A 12,960-nucleotide genomic window follows, 5' to 3' on the forward strand; every position below is an offset into this window, starting at 1 on the left:
GCATATTCATGTAACCACAATAAAAGGAGTGCTATGGGGAACCTGGCTGAGAGTCTGACGGAGGTCAAGTGGGTGGAACGACACTTCGCTCCAGGCAGGCCTCCCTCATGCATGACTAACACAAAGAACTTTGCCTACTTGTGTCTTGTTTTTGCTGTGTAGCAAATTGTCCTGAACGTTCCAGCGAATAGGTTTATGCTATAAACCTATCAGATTCATGTCTTGAGATTCAAAGACAGTAAAATCGTCAAACACAAAAATAGATCAACACCCACATGAAGATAAAACAGGCAGTGGCATCAGGAATCAGGAAGAGGTTTTACTTCACGACTTTTGCTATGACTGACAGCATTAGTCAATTAATGCCAGTAAACAGAGTTGATCTTCTGATCCTTGTTCATACTCATGTCCAAATAACACTGAGCTTTTCTGAAACTGGGTTGTGAGACAGGCACAGAGTGCCTGGAGGGGCTGCTTTGCATCCTCAGGACTTCCTGTTTGGGATGTGCTCCAGTTTGCACATATCTGACTTATTGACTTTATTCCAAAGACAATACTATACTATTCTACAGAGATAAACATTCAACAGACACATGATTCTGTCTTTCAGCAGCACATTTAGCAAGTGCTTTGCAGTAGATATAATCACCCACCAGATGGCGACAAAATGTGACACACATTGAGCTGAGGCTTCCACACACAAACACATTTATGTAAACAGAGCACTCATTTTGTAACTTAAGATTATCCTTAATAATTAATGATTTACTGGATATCCAACACACAGCAACTGTGCACCCTTTAAACAGAGTAGTTTAGAGTGCAAAAACCTGCTGATGTCTCAATTCTGTGTTTGTGGAGTTGACTAAACGTATAACGCTGTCGGTATATTATGTGAGAAAGAAAGAAATTACTTAATCCTTAGGTTTAAAAAGTGATACTATGACTCCCAAAACATCTAGACTGTGTAGAAAGTGAGCCGGAGCTTTTATGTTCCAGGCAGATAAGACATTTTGTTATCCTGAGAATAGAAACGAGAAAGAGCTATCAATCTGTCAATCCTTTTCCTGTCCGGGCTGGGTGAGGTTTCCCGTGTTGAGTCAAATGGGTTAGGGCCACATTACTATGTCAAATATACCATTCAACATTTTATGCTTTTATGGGTGTTTAAGAGGGAAAATGCTCCTACATTTTTTAACGCAGAGCCTTATTCTGGTTGGTAGTGAGTAGTATTATACCTGCAGCATTTCCCCCCCCCCCCCCCCCCCCCCCCCACACACACACACACACCCCACACCCGCATCCCCCCCTCCCTATCCCCTCCGCGTTCATGTGTGCGCGTGAACGGACTTTGCGCGTGAACGGACTTTGCGCGTGAACGGCCTTGTGAGTTCAGAGGTCATATGTGTTTTAATTAAACTCTTTTTTAAAGGATTGTATAGGTCTCAGAGTTCTGTTATTCAGACATAGATGATTTAATTTAACTAGTTTAGGGGTATTTTGCTTTTTTCTTTAGGGCTCTGAAACACACAGAGGGTAATAGTTTCAAACAGAATACCACAAACAGCAGGCATTCCTTTAGAAATAAACAGGGATTCTTAATTCTGCAACAGTTAGACAGAGTGGGGTTACAGTTAGACCCCCTACAGGCAGCAGAAGAGGTCAGCCTTATCAAGAGCATCTCAACTGTACATGGAGTTTTCAATACAAACAGTCTCCTTTATCTTATGTCAGAGGTCCGGCGGTGCCAGGTCCATCGGAGCCACCAAAGCTTTTTCACCTTTTATCATGCCATTACACTTTCTACTGACCATCCTCCAAACAGGTTTCACCTTTTGTTTACACCTTTATCTCTGCATCTCAGAGGTCACCTGAAACCAAGCCCCACACCTATATAAATACCCTAATCAGCCACACTCACTGAGGGCCGGCGGTGCCAGGTCCATCGGAGCCACCAAAGCTTTTTCACCTTTTATCATGCCATTACACTTTCTACTGACCATCCTCCAAACAGGAAACACCTTTTGTTTACACCTTTATCTCTGCATCTCAGAGGTCAGCTGAAACAAGCCCCACCTATATAAAAATGCCCTAATCAGCCACACTAACCCTTTACATCGGTCATTGAGAGCATAACACTTCGTTCATCAGCACGGACAACAACCCTAAGAGCGTTCTTTTTAACATGGACAGCATATATGGTAGGTAAAACAAGACTATTAACGGATTCTTAAATTTATACAATTGCATATCAAAAAATATTCAAACTGTTTTCTCTTCTAAACAAAAGCCTGATTTTTAGGAACTTGGCACACTGGGACACCCCACGCGGCACTTACACAAGGTTTGTATTTCTTCTTCTCACACAAAACAGATTGTGCCTCATTGTTTAGAAGCAATCTTACCTGTTTCACACATAGTAACATTTAAATGTGTATTTCTCATTCTTTCTACAGGATCACAAAGCTATATAGGGCAAACAACACCTCTAAAAAACACAAGGTAAATATAGTGTTACACATGTTTTAAATATGTGTGTGTGTGTGTGTGTGTGTGTGTGTGTGTGTGTGTGCGCGCGTGTGTTCTGTTTAAACCTTGTATTAACAGTGCTTATCCCCGGGTACAGGTTCAATAAGTTGTCCAGAAAAACCTACAGAAGCGGGGGCAATAAGACCAAGCCTTACGTTAGGTATGCATGTCTCTATACATGACACTCAATTTAAAGGAAAAAAAGGTTTTAAATATTTACAAATGTTCTAATACACCAGGCCCGAGACAGAGTACACAGCGTGTCAAGAAGCGGGGCCATCCGGAATAACACAGAACAAAGTGTGAGTATAGGCATAAATAAATCAAAAGAGCCAAACACATCCTGCTTTTGAAATGATACACCATATATATTTCTAACACCCGTCTATCTCCACAGCGATCACACAACCCCTTACCACTACGGACCCCTTGAAGACCCCTTGACGTTTTTGGAATATTTACGTGATATTGAACCCCCAGAACAACAAGAAAAACCACAACCTTTGGGCATCGTTGGAGAATCGGAAGAATTCTTCATCACCGGGCCACACATACCAGCGAGTGAGTGTCTGCCTAGTGATTTCAACGATGTTTTCGAGTACAGTCTATCAGATTTCAACATAAATGACATACCCGCCACGCCAGAATGTCTCAGAAACAACAGTGATTCAGACATAGGTTTTGAAGAAGGCGGCATAACAGACTCACAAATATCGCAGGCATATGATGCATACTTAAATGCAGCAAAACCCTCTACTTTTGAACAGAGCCATTGTGCTTCAAAAAATGATATATTATCTTTGATCGATGCTAAACTTAGTCAACATCAACGAGAAATAGAGGCTAAACTTAACCAGCAACAACAAGCAATACAGCTGAACTTGCAAGAAATAGTAGTTAAAGTTAACCAAGATCGAGAAGCAGCACAGGGCAACTTGCAAGAAATAGCACGGGTTCTAACAAGTAGCCAGCAGGCAATAAACGAGACCTCAGGTTTATTACGTCTCATTAATACCACCATTCTAAATAGGTGACTTTTAAAATCCACATCATGGACCCACCCTGTAAATTATTCAAGCACAATGATGGTACCTCCGCTAGGGCTAAATGGTTTGACTTTGAGGCTTTTAACCAGGCGGCTGCGCAATTAGTAAGCAATTGTCAAGTTTTGCATGCAACACTTAGTAGTCTCGCTGCAGCCCGCAGTGGTGTGTCTAATGAGCGTCCTTGTCCAACTCATTCTGAACCTATTGGTGATGATGCATCCGAAACACAGACGGAGTTTCCTGTAACCCCGAATGTTACTGTTGCAGGGACTGTTGTTACTCAGGATACCGATGAATGTCTTATTACTGAGCCTTCTTTCACCCCTGAACGGGTGGGTGCACCCAGAGCACATGCTTATCAGGGGGCTGATGCTACTGTATCTGTTGCTGTTGCTGTTGCTGACGCATCACCACACAGCCCCTCAAACAATGGAAATTCCTCAAGTGTTAACCATACACAATCACATGCTGCAGTAGTTGAGCCCATTGTTCAGTCTGGGTCTGGCAGTCACAGCCAGCTTAGCATCAGAGAGATACCTAATTTCAACGCCCGAGAATTGCGCGAGCGCCTTGATTTTAGGGACATAAGTCTTGATGATCCAGAACAAGTGCCAGAAAGAGTTAGAAGCTGCCTAGCTAATGTGATAGATAGAGCAGTGGCTGGATCTCAGCAGGGTTGTGTCCTAAATGTGGTCCTCCGCGGACCCTCGTTGGCTTCTGATGTTCAAGCTGTTTTAAATCCTGATGATCAGTATGACCCTGACCTGTTTCTCGACCAAATAGCACAAGTTATGCAAAGTAACGACGAATCTATCGGTGATAATGAATTAGAGTTTATTGTCACAGTTGCACAAAACAGTAGCGGTGGCGGAGGTGCTCGCTTAAAACTGGCAAACATCCCTTATGATGAGATTCTCTCAAAGAAGGGTAAACATCTGTATACACCAAACAATACGCACAACAATTTGTGCTTCTCCCTTTGCATAGCACATTCATTAAACCCCACAGCCCCAGAGCATGAAAAATATGCTACTGCTAAACAGTTACATGCTCAAGTAGGTCTATGCGACACACAGACAGTATCATTCTCTGATGTCTGCAAAATTTGAGAAACACCTAAACATTAAGATAGTAATCTATTATCACGCAGCAGGGCGTAAACGTCTGCATACTTTTTTCACACATGATGAGCCAAATCCAAACACTGTAATGCTGTACCTACACAATGAACACTATCACCTGATTGAAAAACCCACAGCTTTTCTAGGGGCAGGCTATGTGTGTAATTTTTGTCACAATACATATAATTCACCGCTCTATCACAGCTGTAAACATAGATGCAATGTATGTTTCACACTCTGTCACCACCACAGAGGTCCCACCGTGAAATGCAGTGACTGTAACCGCATCTGCAAATCACAACACTGTTACCAACAACCAGTGTTGGGGAGTAACGGAATACATGTACCGCCGTTACGTATTTAGAATACAAAATATGAGTAACTGTATTCCGTTACAGTTACCGTTTAAAAAGGTGGTATTCAGAATACAGTTACTTTGTTGAAATAAATGGATTACACGGCGGTACTTTCCTGTTTCATATTGTCGTGGGTCAGGACTGTTTGGGTTTGTTTGACAGCTGTTCTGTTGTTCCAGGCGGCAGCGTTACGGTTGCCATGGTTACAGGGTGACGCTCTCTCTCTGCGTGTTTCCTGGGTGAGAGAGCGCTTTTTTGTTGTTGTTGTTGTGCTAAGCTAAAAGGCAGAATGCTACAGGCATGGCCCTAAAGAATGTAGCCTCATGGGCAGTGTAGTCCGTGCTGCAGGGAGAATGGCCTGCCATACACGTTATGTATCTGTGAGCGAGGGAGGGAGAGAAAGGAAAATCCGAGCTGTCACGGAGCAAAAACGGGAGCTGGAAGCATGTAAATATAATAATAACCACGGCAGCCAAGAAGAGTGCCTGACGAGCCCATTTGTAAGTAAGTAAGCTATTAAGACTCAACTGTACACTGTGTTCGTGTTTTCCTCCGGAAAAAATAAGTTCCGTTGGAGAAGCCTTTCAACGCCTCTCTCTGCCTCTGGCAAGCAAAGTTGACCCAGACAACAAAGTAAAGCTATTTTTCGGCTACCAGCCCGACACGGAACCCACCGTATTAGCCCGAGGTCGCTTTACTACTGTTCGGAGCCGCGGACCTTCAGTAACAGTAATAAATCACAGCAATAGTACATTCACGTAGTTGTAAACAGCATGATAATATATTAAGTAATCCAAAGTATTCAGAATACGTTACTCTCATTGAGTAACGTAACGGAATACGTTACAGAATACATTTTGGGGCATGTATTCAGTATTCTGTAATGGAATACATTTTCAAAGTAACCTTCCCAACACTGCCAACAACACAAATTACCAGAAATAAAACACAACATGGTCCCGTGTGACAATATGAAGCATTGCATGAGCTGTGGTGTCACATATAAAAAATCAAAGAAATCACCACACAGATGTGTCCAGCCTAAATGCGAGCACTGCTGCGAGCCTAAATTAGCCGGGGACTCTGAGCATCAGTGTTTTATACAGCCTGTTGAACAACAGAACCCTTGCGATAAATATATTTTATATGATTTTGAGACAAGGTATCACAACGGTAAACATGAGGCCAACTTTGTGTGTGCGTCTGATCTGAAGGGCAACAAGTTCTCATTTAATACATTAAAATGTGTGGCTGCGTTTGTGCAGCATTACAGACGCCCGAGGTTTCGTGGGTACACATTCATAGCCCATAACGCATCCGGCTTCGATAATTACATACTTTTAGAGTACATGGTCAAGCAATGTATAACACCTACCGTCACAATGAGAGGGAGCCGTGTGATTTTGATGCATGACAGGGAGTATGACCAACGGTGGATTGATTCGTTCAGCTTTTTGCCCATGGGTCTTGCCAAAATACCCTCTGCTTTAGGTTTCAAGACCTGCAGAAGGGCCATTTCCTACACAGATTCAACACTAGGGATAATGAGTATTATGTCGGTCCATACCCAGAACCCTCCTTCTACGGCTATGAGCGCATGTCTGAAAGTGGTAAGGCGAGCTTCATGGAATGGTACCAGACTGCCTCACAGAACACCTTTGATTTTCAGGCTGAACTCAGGCGCTACTGTGTTAACGATGTTGATGTCCTGCGTAAAGCATGTACCATATATCGTGACACTCTGTTGGATTGTACACAAGTTGATCCATTCATGCACACCACCCTGGCTGCATTCAGTATGGGCGTGTATAAAACGCTGTTTCTGCCTAGAGACACACTCGCTCTCACGTATGATGGTGCATATGTTGAGCAGAATAAGACGTTTTCAAACGTCTCTATTGAATGGCTTCAATATGTGTCCCACACCACCAACACAGTGATAAAACACGCTCTCAGAGGAGGCGAACAAAGGGTTGGGCCATATTTTCTGGACGGCTTTGACCCCGCTACTAACACAGCTTACGAATTTGCAGGATGTTTTCACCACGGATGTGTTAAATGCTACCCCGAGAGTGAAGTAAATCCTGTCAGCAAAGCGTCCTACGGACGGCTGCATCGTATGTTTTGTGACAAAGTGGATGCACTGAAATCACAATACAGTTTGAGCGTTGTTGTGATGTGGGAGTGCGAATGGGCTGCCTTGAAGCAGACAGACCCTGCAGTTGTGGCTTTCATGCATACATACAGAAAGCCAGAACGCCTGAACCCCCGAGACGCCCTTTTTGGCGGTCGCACAAATGCTATAAAACTGTACCACAAGGTTGCGTGTGATGAAAAAATATTTTACTACGACTTCACCAGTCTCTATCCCACGGTGCAATCTAAAAAAGATTATCCTGTAGGACACCCTCAAATCATTTACAGCAACTTTGACAAGCTAGAAAATTATTTCGGCTTTGTTAAATGCACAGTACTGCCACCAAGAGGGCTTTTTCACCCCGTCCTTCCCTACAGGTGCCACGGCAAACTGATGTTTCCACTCTGCAGCATGTGCGCTGAAGACCAGAACCAGCACACTGCATGCGGGCACAGTGACAGTGAACGGGTGTTGAAAGGCACATGGGTCTCATTTGAGCTTGAAAAAGCTGTAGAGCTAGGATACAAGCTTGTTTCTATTGATGAGGTGTGGCATTTCCCCAACAAGACCGATGCATTGTTTAAAGACTATGTGAAAACCTTTCTAAAACTTAAACAGGAGGCCTCGGGGTATCCAGAACATGTGAAAACACCTGACGAACAGCAAAAGTACATAGCCGAGTATTATGAAAAGGAGGGAACAATGCTGGATCCGTCCAAAATATGTGTAAATAAAGCTGTTCGAAACTGCAACAAGCTGCTGCTAAACTCGTTATGGGGTCGTTTCAGTATGAGGTCAAACATGGCGTCGTCTGAGCTCATCACAGACCCGTCCAGGTTTAGTCAGCTAATGTTCAGCGACCAGTACGACGTGCGGCAGTTTTGTTTCATCTCTGACGACGTCGCCATGGTGCAGTGGCGCCACACCGATGGTAGAGCATCCCGCGTCAAGGACGTTAATGTCTTTGTGGGTGCCATGACCACTGCACACGCCAGACTCATGTTGTATGACTTGTTAGACAACTTGCAACAGCGCGTGCTGTATTGTGATACAGACAGCGTCATTTTCACAGCACGCCCTGGCGACTGGATGCCTCCTCTAGGCCCTTTTCTGGGTGATCTCACCAGTGAATTAGCTTCTGGAGAGGGTGGTGTGGAGGATCACATAGTAGAATTTGTTTCCGGAGGGCCAAAATGCTACGCGTATCACACATCGCTGGGCAAAACCCAGGTCAAATGTAAAGGTGTAACACTGAACGCACAAAACTCCAAAGTTGTCACCCACGAATCCTTGAAAGGTTTAGTCCGCAAGTTTGTATCCAATCAGGTTTCAGATGCACACCTAGTGGCTGTGTCTGATAATATCAAACGCGATAAAAAGAAGCTTCATTTGAAGAATGTATCCGTTGTGAAGAAGCTTAAAGTTGTCTACAACAAGCGCCGTGTGCTCCCAGACTACACAACCCTGCCTTATGGATTTTAAATTAGATCAGGGGTTTGACGCTAGGTTGCAGCACCCGTTCAGCATGGTGGTCAGCGGTCCCAGTAACTGCGGCAAGACTTTTTTTGTCAAAAATGTCATTGAAAATGCATCCGGGATTATTTCGCACAACATTGATAACATTGTGTATATATACTCATGCTGGCAGCCTTTATATGACCAACTTCTTAAGATAAGAGACATAAACTTTGTTAACGGTATACCCGAATCTCTGGCTGATGACACCCTTCTGCCTATAGACAAGAACAATTTGTTAATTATAGACGATGTAATGAACGATGCCGCTAACAATTTAGAAGTACAAAACGTGTTCACAAAGTATGTGCATCATAGGAATTTGAGTTGTATATATCTGGTTCAGAATTTGTTTATTCAAGGAAAATCCAGTAGAACTATTTCCTTGAACACTAACTACCTAATATTGTTTAAAAATCCTAGAGATAAATATCAAATCATGCTTTTAGGTAGACAAATGTTTCCCGGCAATACTAAATATTTTTTAGAAGCGTTTAATGATGCTACATCCACAACATACGGGTATCTTTTAATAGACTATAAAGCCAAGACCCCGGACTATTTAAGACTCAGAACAAATTTACTGTCAGACCGTCCGGTTGTTTATATCCCAAAACAAAAAACTGTGAAGAGGTGATAGGATGTCATCACGCATGCGGAGGAATCTGTCTCTGTTGGAGTTGATATACAAGTCTCCACCGGCTCTACGCAGAGTTATTATTAGCAATGCAAACTTGGATTTCATCAATGCTTTGTGTGAGATAGCCTTTAACGTATTGCAAGGTAACATTCCACTGACCAATCAACAGTACAAACAGCTAAAAAAGAAAAAATCTCTAATCAGACTGATTGCCGACAAAAAAATAAAAACTTTGAAAAAGAGAAAGACAATCAACCAATCTGGAGGGTTGTTAAGAGATTTATTCTAAATAACACTTCTTCAGCTGAGAGTCAGAGAGGAGAAACACACACTGCAGTTACTTGCAAGCAAGGGCAGCCACAGCACCCTCACAGAAGTGAGGGCTCTGAGACTCGCGCCCTGAGACTGCCCTGATCTTTATTTATACATCAGTGGGTGTTTGTTCCTTACATTGGAATGTGGATGTTTAGGTGTGTGTGTGTGTGTGTGTGTGTGTCCTTCTGCTGATCAAAGGGTCATAAAATGTAAAACAGGAGGAACATCCTTGGTCATAAAGAGGGTAGTCTCCCCCACACCCAATGTATGGTTTACCATAGGTAACACAGTGAAACCATACAAAGGGCAGGAAGTTCTACCATAAAACAATAAGACAAGGTACAACCTCCCCCACGTTCCCAGGATGTGGGTTTGAATAGCAGAGCACCCTGGGATAAACACAAAGCCTACTAAAGATCATACATCCTATCACTACACAATCGATTATACACCTCCAAGCATATATGGAAACTTATATCATTAAAAGATTATACTGACTACTAAGTACAATTTTCCATTGACAAGGGTTTTTACTGCCGTTATTAGGGGCTGCAATCCCTTTCATCACCAGTCTGATAGCAAACAGGTGAAAATGGAACATGTGCAAAAGATGTTTTTGGTGCCCCAGCATCAGTTGGACTTATTGAAGCAACCACCACAGCACACAGGCAACATCAGACAACAGGCTCAGAATGATTTGGACAAGGAAATGCTTCAGGTGTTGCAAGAATCAGACATAGATGTGTATGAGAAAGCTAAAAATACAGCGATATTCTCCAAAGATACCTAGCACTTGTGAGACAAGGGGCCCGTGAAAAGAGCGTATTGTCTTTATCCCTACCGGAGCAGCTTAACACAGAGGTGCAAACCCCTCCTGCGGACACCCCTCTTGCTTATGGCGCTGAAGGTGTGAAGGATTTTATCTCAGAGAATGTTTTGACACACATATCTAAAAGGAGTAGGAGGAATGCAGAACTCATTCTATCAGCTCTGAACCGTTCGCCAAACACTATTTCTTACAATGACAAAGGCAAAATTGTTGTCGATAAACACACTATACCGGGCTCACATATTTATGATCTGATTAAAGCCGTCACATCCAGCCCGGTATAGTGTGTTTATCGACAACAATTTCGCCTTTGTCATTGTAAGAAATAGTGTTTGGCGAACGGTTCAGAGCTGATAGAATGAGTTCTGCATTCCTCCTACTCCTTTTAGATATGTGTGTCAAAACATTCTCTGAGATAAAATCCTTCACACCTTCAGCGCCATAAGCAAGAGGGGTGTCCGCAGGAGGGGTTTGCACCTCTGTGTTAAGCTGCTCCGGTAGTGTGAAGAATAGAAATATTTTCCTGCTATTATTTGCTGCTATTTTTATAATCATCATTATCATTTCAGTATTAATAGTGATGTTGCTTGCCCAGATGCATTCAGATGTTCAAATATATTGGTATTATATCAGTCTTTATTACAAGTCCAGCAAGAACTACTTTAAACTGTTGAGTTGAATCTATAATTTTAAGGCTTTTGAATGTTTTATATTCTTATACTGAAGTCTTCAGTGGGTGAAGCACTCAAAGAGCAGGGACAGGAAACACGTCTGTAGGGCATGCTCTTGCAGAAGTGAAACTGAAACCAGAGTTTAACTGCAAGTTAAGAGCAGGGTGTTATTATGCATGTATCGTTGATTAACACACACACTTAGTTAGAGGGATCACTGATAGGGGAAAGTTCAAATTGTTTTGCTTGGGGTTGCTTAAGTTGAGGTCAACTAAGGTTCAGAGAGCAGATGCACACTCTGTGCACGCACAGACAGACGAGACATACACACACATACAGACACAAATGGAGAGGTCACGACACGTACGCAGTACTCAGCACGCACGCGCCCCCGCACGCGCACACACACACAGATAGACTCATTTAGGTAAGAGTTTATAACTGCAAAGTCGAGGCGTACGTGGTAGTCTGTTACAGAGCGTGGACCTGATGTTCCAGGAAGATAAGCCTGGGCAGGATGGAGACAGGAAGCTTCTGCCGTCGACGCGAAGATGATGTTCTATGTTAAAAGTCATTGTGGTTTTGGAGTGACGTATGCTTTGTTGTCTTACTCCTATAAAACCTTGTCTAATGATTGTAAGTGTAGTTCGACGCTGAAATCTGCACAGCGGTCGGACTCACACATGTGTTTATTAAAATGCCGTCTAAGTACACCAGGCTGGATCTGTGTTATTTTTAGATTCCCTCTCTCAATATTTTTGAACCTTAACAGTAGGGATAAAGACAATACGCTCTTTTCACGGGCCCCTTGTCTCACAAGTGCTAGGTATCTTTGGAGAATATCGCTGTATTTTTTAGCTTTCTCATACACATCTATGTCTGATTCTTGCAACACCTGAAGCATTTCCTTGTCCAAATCATTCTGAGCCTGTTGTCTGATGTTGCCTGTGTGCTGTGGTGGTTGCTTCAATAAGTCCAACTGATGCTGGGGCACCAAAAACATCTTTTGCACATGTTCCATTTTCACCTGTTTGCTATCAGACTGATGATGAAAGGGATTGCAGCCCCTAATAACGGCAGTAAAAACCCTCCAGATTGGTTGATTGTCTTTCTCTTTTTCAAAGTTTTTATTTTTTTGTCGGCAATCAGTCTGATTAGAGATTTTTTCTTTTTTAGCTGTTTGTACTGTTGATTGGTCAGTGGAATGTTACCTTGCAATACGTTAAAGGCTATCTCACACAACGCATTGATGAAATCCAAGTTTGCATTGCTAATAATAACTCTGCGTAGAGCCGGTGGAGACTTGTATATCAACTCCAACAGAGACAGATTCCTCCGCATGCGTGATGACATCCTTTCACCTCTTCACAGTTTTTTGTTTTGGGATATAAACAGTGTTGGGAAGGTTACTTTTAAAATGTATTCCACTACAGAATACCGAATACATGCCCCAAAATGTATTCTGTAACGTATTCCGTTACGTTACTCAATGAGAGTAACGTATTCTGAATACTTTGGAATACTTAATATATTATCATGCTGTTTACAACTACATGAATGTACTATTGCTGTGATTTATTACTGTTACTGAAGGTCCGCGGCTCCGAAACGTAGTAAAGGGACCTCTGGCTAATACGTCGGGTTCGTGTCGGGCTGGTAGCCGAAAAATAGCTTTACTTTGTTGTCTGGGTCAACTTTGCTTGCGGGAGACAGAGAGAAGCGTTGAAAGGCTTCTCCAACGGAACTTATTTTTTCCGGAGGAAAACACGAACACAGTGTACAGTTGAGTCTTAGTAGCTTA

At 42.8% G+C, this 12,960-nt stretch overlaps 1 protein-coding gene and 1 long non-coding RNA gene across 3 annotated transcripts in view; one reads left to right on the top strand and one right to left on the bottom strand.

Annotated features, from left to right (window-relative positions):
* Positions 1-12,960, bottom strand: part of LOC100692238 (H-2 class II histocompatibility antigen, E-S beta chain) — a 488,804-nt gene that overhangs the window by 68,293 nt on the left and 407,551 nt on the right. The window lies entirely within an intron of this gene.
* On the top strand, positions 1,945-3,407 carry LOC109201548 (uncharacterized). The gene is made up of 6 exons (XR_002061603.2): positions 1,945-2,201; positions 2,291-2,344; positions 2,457-2,502; positions 2,627-2,689; positions 2,769-2,831; positions 2,927-3,407. It is a non-coding gene; the product is annotated as an uncharacterized LOC109201548 (long non-coding RNA).

This window comes from Oreochromis niloticus, linkage group LG3, assembly GCF_001858045.2.
Source record: "Oreochromis niloticus isolate F11D_XX linkage group LG3, O_niloticus_UMD_NMBU, whole genome shotgun sequence".
In the NCBI taxonomy this organism is placed as follows: domain Eukaryota; kingdom Metazoa; phylum Chordata; class Actinopteri; order Cichliformes; family Cichlidae; genus Oreochromis; species Oreochromis niloticus.